Source organism: Vulpes vulpes, chromosome 7 (genome assembly GCF_048418805.1).
Source record: "Vulpes vulpes isolate BD-2025 chromosome 7, VulVul3, whole genome shotgun sequence".
NCBI lineage: Eukaryota > Metazoa > Chordata > Mammalia > Carnivora > Canidae > Vulpes > Vulpes vulpes.
In genome coordinates, this window is record NC_132786.1 from 102021083 (window position 1) to 102030977 (window position 9895).

The following is a 9895-nucleotide window of genomic DNA, read 5'->3' on the forward strand; positions in this document are numbered from 1 at the left end:
CTCCATGCAGGGAGCCTGACGTTGGACTCGATCCTGGGACCCCAGGATCATGCCCTGGGCTGAAGGCGGTGCTAAACCGCTGAGCCATCCAGGCTGCCCTCTTCATCTGTAAAGTGGACATGCAATCCTTTCCTAGTTTACTTTGAAGAGCTGCTAGAAATCCACCTGGAAGACTGAATGGATGTGAAAGCACTTTATATATGCCATAGTGGTGGTGGTATATTCTCCCTGCAAGGCCCAAGGACATGAGGAGTGTGAGGAGGCTTTGCCATTTTTATGATTTAGGAGTCCAGGACATTAGTTCCTAAAGCAGAAATGTAATATCAAGTTACAGCAGAATAACTTGTAGATTTGTTATTAGTCTGCGGGGACCCCACCTCCAGAGTTTCTAATCCGGTGTTCCAGGGTGGGGCCCCATAATCTGGATTTTTCACCAGTTCCCAGGTGATGTGGGACCTAATTTTGAGAAATACTGGCTTTGAGATCCGCTCTTCTCTTATCATATCAACAGGGGGTAGCAGAGAGCAGCAAAAATACAGTCAGTCACTTGAGAAGCCAGTGGCAATCCTCATCAAACTTCCCTCTAGTCTAACAAATGGCAGGAGAGAAGGCTGAAATCATGAATTATTCAGATTTATATTCTCCATGTGACCTTGGCAACAAGTCATTTAACTTTTGCTGAATTGCTATCTGTAAAATGGGGAAAACAACCTGAAAGATAGTGGGATGACTTGATTAATGTTTGCTGAGAATTAGAACTCCCAACGAAAATTGAAATGCATAGGTAATAAATTATTCTGGGAATTTCTTATTGCTAGGACTTTTTATAAATGCCTGCACTTTGAGCACTTCCAACTCATTCATAAACATTGGTTGCCACTACTGAATTTCCAATTGTTTGAGTTTAGAGGGCAGTACTTTCAATGCATTCATTACATCCTGAACTGATAATAACTCCAGACATAAGTGACAAGCTAAGAGCAGATGAGAAGACAGTCATCCGGGGGATGAAGAAGACCACCTTCTGATGGGGCTCTTGGCCAGGAGGAATTCTTCAAGGTTTTTTACACAGAAGCATCCCAAAGCTGCTGAAATACGTACCCTAAAAGTTCAGAGGTCAGTTCCCCGGAATCACTCTCTTTACAAACTGATTTTGATCCTTCAACCATCATTTACTGATCTCCAGTATGTCCCAGGCTCTGGTCTGGAGGAGACACTGCTCTGAGTAAGAGACAAGGACTCTGCTGTCCTGGAGCTTGGGTTCCAGATGTTTACTGAAATGAGTCTAATCTGCAGAGGCTATTTCTCTGCTACTTATAGGTGAACTGCCATTCCTTTTTGAAATTCTGGAATAAAATTTGCCTTGGACAACTTCCATAGGCTTTTCAGAATTTGGGTGTCTTAATGGTATTTTAGAATTTTACCAATTTTAATTCTCTATAATTTTCCCACAGGTATCATCATGTCATCTCACTAACCAAAATTGCTAATTCGGTTGTCACTGTTATTTCCATTGTATAGGTTTTAATAATACAAATTAAATATGAGGGCTTGAGTTTGGTAAGTCCTTAATTTTAAGGTGTTTATTAGAATAAATTCCTTTGAGATTAAAAAAAAAAGGCTTAACTGCTATTGAGAAGTGGCAGAAGGATTTTGTGGCTGTGAATCTAGTTTTAAGTTTTAGCTTTTAGGATTGCGGTGAGGTAGGTAGGTGGGACTTAAATGGAGACACCTGAGCTTCAGCCTGGTATTGTCACTCCGCTTGCTACATGTCCTGAGGCCAGTGATTTTCTTTCTGCACCAAAACCACGTTGTCTATGAAAGAGAAAAGAGTGAAACGAAATTGGATGAACTTCAGTCTTTGAGGTTCTAATACTCTACTATGCAAAATGGGGATGATGACATCACCCAATTTCCTTACGGCGGTGTCAGCAGGATTGCATTCTAAATCAGGATTGTATTCTAAATCACTATGGTTTATGGGTCAAATCTGGCTCTCTGCCTGTTCTTCTGTGGCCCATAAGTGAAACTTGGTGTTTATATTTGTTATTGTTTGGGAAAGATCAAAAGAGAGTATTATTTTGTACCACATAAGAATTATATGCAGTTCACATTTCTGCCTCTATAAAGTTTTTTTTTCTGTGTCTATAAAGTTTTATTGAAACATAGCCACTCTCATTCACTTACAAACTGTCAGCAACTGCTTTTGCATAAAAACAACAGAGCTAAGTAGCTGGGACAGAGATCTATGGTCTGCACAGTCTGAAATACTACTACTTGGTCCTTTACAGAACAAAAGTTTGCTGATCTTTGTGCTAAAGCATTGTTCAACTCCATGCTGAACTCAGCTGAAAAACAAGAATTCTTCAGAGAATGTCAATGACACGAAATGTAATTTTCTTAACTGAGGACATTGAGCTTTTACCCTCAATTTCCTATCACATTATTCTGCAATGACAACAAATGCTGTATTATCAGCCATTCTAAGTGTATGTTGTCTATGCACCACTGTGGGGAAATGTCAAAAGCGATCTTTCTGGAAAAAAAGATCTAATAATCCTCTCAGGAGAAATTTCAAATAAAAGAATCACAACATGAAGAACCAAGTGATGAAGGATTTCATAAATACCCAAAAGCACCGACCACAAAAAAAAAAAAAAGATTGCTATACTGGATAATGTTCCGATTTTAAAGTTCTGTATGAAAAAGACACCACAAATTTCTTATTTAAAAAACAGAACACAGAATTCTCCTATACTGCTGGTCAAAGTGCAAGATGGAAAACAATTCAGCTGTCTGGAAAAACAGTTTGGCAGTTTTTAATGAAGTTAAATATACACATACCTTATGACTTGGCCCTTGTACACCTAGGTATTTACCCAAGAGAAATTAAGACCATTCACACAACATGTACTGAAATGTTCATAATAATGTTATCTGTAACAGCCTAAATTTCCATCGACTGGTGAATAGATAGGCAAATGCGTTATGTCCATGCAATGAACACCCTGAGCCAAAGGCAGATGCTCAATCGCCAAGCCACCCAGGCATCTAGAACCACGAATGTTCTTAATGGCATCTAGAATGGTGAAACTTTTCCAGAAGGTTTTCCATTTGCTTTGCTCAGCTCCATCCAAGGAATCACTATCTATGACAGCTGTAGCGTTACAAAATTTTTTTTTCAATAGTAATATTTGAAAGTCAAAATTACTCCTTGATCCATAAGCTTAAAAATAGACATTGTGTTAGCAGGCACGAAAATAACATCAGCCTCATTGTACATCTCCATCAGAGCTCTTGGGTGACCAGGTGCATTGTCAATGAGCAGTAATATCTTGAAAGGAATCTTTCAATACAAAAATACTAATCCAAAGAGATACATACACCACAATGTTTATAGCAGCATTATCTACAATAGCCAGATTATGGAAATTGGAAATAGCCCAAGTGTCCATCGATTGATGAATCGATAAAGAAGATGTAGTATGTGTGTATATATATACATGTATAATGGAATGTTGCTCAAACATAAAAAAGAATGAAATCTTGGCATTTGCAATGAAATGGATGGAGCTAAAGAGTATTTTGCTAAGCAAAATAAGTCAGTCAAAGAAAGAAAATACTGTATGATTTCACTCATAGGTGGAATTTAAGAAACAAAACAAATAAGATGAGGAGGCAAGCCAAGAAAAACCAAGAAACAGACTCTTAACTAGAGAACTGATGGTTATCCAGGGGTAGGCGGGTGGGGGACTGGGGGAAATAGGTGATGGGGATTAAGGTGATGAGCACCTGGTGTTATATGGAAATGTTGAATCACTATATTATACACCTGAAACTAATATAGCACTGTATGTTAACTAACTGAAATTTCAATACAAACTTTTTTAAAAAAGGAATCTTTCGGGCAGCCTGGTGGCTCAGCGGTTTAGCACTGCCTTCGGCCCAGGGTGTGATCCTGGAGACCCGGGATCGAGTCTCACGTCAGGCTCCCTGCATGGAGCCTGCTTCTCCCTCTGCCCCTCTCTCTCTCTCAAAAAAAAAAAAAGAAGGAATTTTTTTTTTCCTGAGCAGTTGGTCACAACAGTGGGCTTAAAATATTCAGTAAACCATGTTGTGAACAGTTGTGCTGTCAGCCAGGCTTTGTTGTTCCATTTATAGAGCACAGGCAGAGAGTAGATTGAACAAAATCCTGGGATTTTCGGAATGGTAATTGAGCATTGGCTTCAACTTAAAGTCACCTGCTGAGATGCCCGGGCGGCTCAGCGGGTTGAGCATCTGGCTTCAGCCCAGGGCGTGATCCCAGGGTCCTGGGATCGAGTCCCCCATTGGGCTCCCTGCATGAAGCCTGCTTCTCCTCCATCTGCCTCACTCTCTCATGAATGAATAAATAAAATCTTAAAAAAAAAAAAAAAAAAGTCACCTGCTGCATTAGCCCCTAATCAGAGAGTCAGCCTATCCTTTGAGGCTTTAAAGCCGAGCACTGACTTCTCTCTGGGTATGAAAGTCCTGGATGGCATGTTCTCCCAAGATAAGGCTGTTTCGTCTGGAATAAAGATCTGTTGTTTAGGATGAGTTATCTGAGCTACATCTTCTGGAGAAGTTGCTGGAGCTTCCACATCAGCACTTGCTGCTCCACCTTGTGCTCTTATGTTATGGTGCTGGCCTCTTTCCTTCAACCTCACGAACCAACCTCTGCTAGCTTCAGACTTTTCTTCTGTAGCTTCCACACCTCTCTCTCGGCCTTCACAGAATTGAGGAGAGTTAGGACCTTGCCCTGGATTAGGTTGTGGCTGATGACTTCTATCTAGAATGACTAAAACTTTCTCCATATCAGCAATAAGGCTATGTTGCTTTCTTATCAGTCCTGTGTTTACAGGAATAGCACTTTTAATTTCTTCTAGGAACTTAACCTTTGCATTCACAACTTAGCTAACTGGCACGAGAGATCTAGCTTTTGCCCTATTTTAGCTCTTGACCTGCCTTCCTCACTCAGCATGATCATTTCTAGCTTTTGATTTACAGCGAGAAATGGGCAACTCTTCCTTTCGTTCGAACACGTAGAGGACATTGTAGGGTTACTGATTCGCCTAATATCAATGTTGTTGTATCTCAGGGAATTGGGAGGCTGGAGGAGAGGGAGAGAGATGTGGGGATGGGGTGGGACATGACCAGTCAATGGGACGGTCAGAACACACCAACATTTATTAAGTTTGCCATCTTGTGTGGATGCATTTTGTGGCCCCTAAAAACAGTACAGTAGTAACATTGAATTACTGATTACAGATAATCATAACAAATATAATAAGGATGAAAAAGTCTGAAATATATTGAGAATACTGAAATGTGACACAGAGACACAAAGTGAGCAAATGCTATTGGGAAAATGGTGCTGATAGAATTGCTCACCTCAGGGTTGCCACAAACCTTAAATTTGCCCCCCCCCCCCCAAAAAATGCAATATCTGTGAAGTGCAGTAAAGGGAAACACAATAAAATGAGGTATGCCTTTATAATAAAACCATCAAATGCCATAAATATTACTGGTCCCTAAAGTAACTGTGCCTTTGAGGTTATCACCTTGCTCCAGACAGCAGTTTCTTGCATCAGCAGCAAGAAATGGCCAAAAGAGCCTGGAGAAAATGTGGTGTCCCCAGCAGCCACTTATATGATGGCCAGACTTGGCCTCAGACCTCTCCCCAAGGAGCTAAGAAAGCCTCTCTGTATTTTAAGAAGCTTGAATGGAGCAGCCTGCAGGGCTCCTAATAGTTTTATATACAATATTTCTCAGATGGGGATCCCTGGGTGGCGCAGCGGTTTGGCGCCTGCCTTTGGCCCAGGGCGCGATCCTGGAGACCCGGGATCGAATCCCACATCGGGCTCCTGGTGCATGGAGCCTGCTTCTCCCTCTGCCTGTGTCTCTGCCTCTCTCTCTCTCTCTATCATAAATAAAACAAAACAAAACAAAACAAAACAATATTTCTCAGAATTTCTATCCAGCGTGGATTTGTGAAGCCTCCAGGGAGATAGGAGAATGGATGTGCCACAACTGTGGGCATGAATGTCTGCTGTCACTGGCTTTCCTTAGGGGTGTCCCCAAACTGTGCAATTGTAAAGATGTGATGTCGGGCTCAAACCTGGCCACTTGGCAAAGTGTCCCCTCACCTCCTCTGGGCACCTCCTGTGGTGGTGACTTGACCCCAGGCTGAAAACAACCAGAAGCAGGGACCTAATCAGGGGATACGAGCTGCTGCTGAGGAGGCAGTTGGTTCGCTCCGAACCAGGCCTCTGGAGTTCAGCCACCAGAGCTTACCCTCATTTGCGCTTCAGAATTTACTCATCTCATCATAATTTAGAAACAGAGGAAATTCATAAAACTGGGATCATAAAAAGGAAAAGCAAACAGAATCTTTACTGAATTGTCAATAGATCTGATCAGAAGAAATCAGAAGCCAGTCAGAAATCAGGTTTGAATGGGAAGAACACAGCCTGCGGTATTGTTGGTGGAGAGGGAAGCTCTCTCTGATTTGCCTTTTAGGGCTTTTGGGTCAAGAGGGTCACAGAGCTTCTCAGTCAGGAGAAGGTGCGCAGAGCTGGAGTTCAATTACTCAGAGGAGTTGGGGGGTCTGGGGAGAGCCATGTCCTGTTAGTAGCATTGTTTCAGGTTCCATTAGCAGTCAGTCTACCAGTAGAACTACCACAGAGTCTACCAGCCGACTCAGTGACCTCGCTCCCTGGAAATACAAAGTTGAGATAAATGTGGAGAGTTGTGTCTGAAACCCCTCTCTCTGAAGGGTACCCGGGGGGGTGGGGGGGGAAGGCTTATCAAAATTGCTCCTCAGTATGAAATGACCCACGTGCCTCTGATGCTTCAGGCAAGAGTGTGATGTTCCCTTCTCATTGAAATAATTCCCCACAGCAGTTTCTCATAATCTATGATTTCAGAGACAAGAGCTGTCAGCACGGTGTCCTTAATTAACAAAAGTTTTTGGTTTTTTGGTTTTGTTTTTGTTTTTTTACAGATTTTCCTTCCTACAGGAGGTAAAGACTTAGGCGTGGGGGAGTGCTACCCATTAGCGGGGTTCACAGAAAAACAAAATGCCCCCACTTGAGAACAGGGCCATCTGCTGTTAGGCATCTGATTTTGTTTTCAGTCCATTGTTGTTCTTAAAAGGCAGAATCAGGGGCGCCTGGGGCGCCTGGGTAGCTCAGTCGGTTAAGCATCTACCCTCAGGAGATCACGCAGGAAGAAGGGCTAAGATTAACATGACCTCTTACAAATCCCATTAGTTAAAGATACTCTAAGTATATTCCTATTTTAAAATTGTTTTGTGGGGGATCCCTGGGTGGCTCAGCGGTTGAGCCCCTGCCCTTGGCCCAGGGCGTGATCCTGGAGACTCGGGATCGAATCCCACATCAGGCTCCCTGCATGGAGCCTGCTTCTCCCTCTGCCTGTGTCTCTGCCTCTCTGTGTGTCTCTCATGAATAAATAAATAAGATCTTTAAAAAAATAAAAAAATAAAATTGTTTTGTTTTCTTGTTTGCAAACCTCCTAATCAGAAGAGGGGCAAATCCTTTTAAAGAGAAGAGGCTCAGTTGGTTATGCCTCAGCCCTTCGGCTCACGTCATGATCCTGGGGTTCTGGGATCGAGCCCCAAAGCAGGCTCCCTCTCCCTCTGCCCCTCCCTTTACTGGTGCTCTCCCACACATAAATAAATAAAATCTTTTTTTAAAAAGAGAGAAGAGGAGCAACAATGATTCATTATATTATAAATGTAGTGGTAAGGCCCTATCTTTCTTCACTCCAAGCTCTCTATGGAGCACAGGGTCAATGTTGCTTGCTTTCTCTGATGTCTTGTGCTGGTTTGTCTGGCAGGCTCTTCATGGCTTAAGTGCAGGGAATCCAACCTGAAGTGGGCATTGAGGACCACGATAAGATGAAGCACCGAATCTATGGCTTCAGGGCATTCCAGAATACCACCAGTGGCCTCTCCCATGAAGGACCATCTGAGTAGTAGGGAGACACCTTAATGTTTAAGGCAGGTCTTACAGTGTGAGTCTGAGGTCTTCTTGTGAAAAGATGGAGGAAGGGCACTAAAAAATGGAATAGCATGTGCAACAGCATTGAAAGATTATGGTAATGCAGATGAAGCTAAAATAATTCTAGTAGACAGCGTGGCAGCATGAAGGAAGAAAAAGGTAGAGATGGATTGGTAACAGAGCTGACGGGGCTCAGACTGAGGAAGTGGGAATGAAGACAAGAAATTGAATTAAAAAACCAAACAGGAGCATCTGGGTTGAGTGCCTACCTTTGCTTTGGATGGTGATCCTGGGGTCCTGGGATTGAGTCCCACATCAGGCTCCCACAGAGAGCCTGCTTCTCCCTCTGCCTCTGTCTCTGCCCCTGTCTCTCTGTGTCTCTCATGAATAAATTAAAACAAAATCTTTTTTTTTTTTTTAACATTTTTTTTTAAATCTTTATTTATTTATGATAGTCACAGAGAGAGAGAAAGAGGCAGAGACATAGGCAGAGGGAGAAGCAGGCTCCATGCACCGGGAGCCCGATGTGGGATTCGATCCCGGGTCTCCAGGATCGCGCCCTGGGCCAAAGGCAGGCGCCAAACCGCTGCGCCACCCAGGGATCCCTAAAACAAAATCTTTAAAAAATAAAAACCGAAAACAAACCTTTGGAGGTAGCATAAACAGATTTGACAATGGATTAGTTATTACCAGGAAATCTTAGAGTGAGTGCAACTTAGAGTTTAGAGTATGGGGTGGGGGAGCGGTCGGGGAATGATCCATTAAATGAGATGGCAAATATGGTTGGTAAATCAGATTTGGGATGTTCAGTAACATGGAACTGATGGCAAACGCTAGGAGAAACACTATATCCAAGCCTTTGTTCTGGGAAATGGAAGTGAAGGGGATGAAACCTAACTTTCATCTGTAGTACAGTATCCATCCTATTTTCAAAACTAACTTGAAGCAGTTGTAAATATTTGGGGTGGGTACACACAGGTACTTAGTTTCTGTAGTTGTAATTTCCTCAAAATTAGTGTTTGAAGTTTTTTTTCTGCAAAGGAAATTAAATAATGTATCAAGAATTTGGAGTACCTACTGTGTGCTAGGTACTGTTCCAGGCATTCGGGATATTTGCCCCCTCCTACTGGCCTCTTGCTTTTAGAAATTACCAGGCCTGGATTTCAGAAATTGCTTCTAGTTTTGGCTTGGCCACAGGCAAGTCGCTTTTCCTCCCTGAGTCTTTTTCAAGCTACTGTAATCCTACAGTTTAATACTGTAACTGGACCTCAGCATTCCTTGTTCTCAGAGGTGGGCCCCACCATGCAGGCTTAAACAACATCACTCAGTGAGTGTACACAAATGACTGATCTGCTAGGAACGTTTTCCAAATGGTCCTTTACACCTCTGCCTCCCCCCCACCGCAGCCCAGAATAATAGATTTTCTTCATGGGATTTCAGATTTGTAAAGGAATCTTGGTAACTGTCTTGGTAATAGGCAATGAGTATAAAATTTTATGTCCTGATTCCAGTTTAATTGTTGCAGGATTGGGCAGCCCAGGTGGCTCAGCGGTTTAGCGCCGCCTTCACTTCAGGGCCTGATCCTGGAGACCCCGGATCAAGTCCCATGTCAGGCTCCCTGCATGGAGCCTGCTTCTCCCTCTGCCTGTGTCTCTGCCTCTCTCTCTCTCTCTCTCTCTGTGTGTCTCTCATAAATAAATAAATAAAAATCTTTAAAAAAAATTGTTGCAGGATTGTTAAGCTCCATGGTCAAGAAAGAATTCTTGAGACATTTTAGGATGCAACTTATGAAGTTTATTTAAGTAGCATGGGAACAGAACTTGTGGACAGAAAGAGCTGCACTTCTGCCGTGTGAA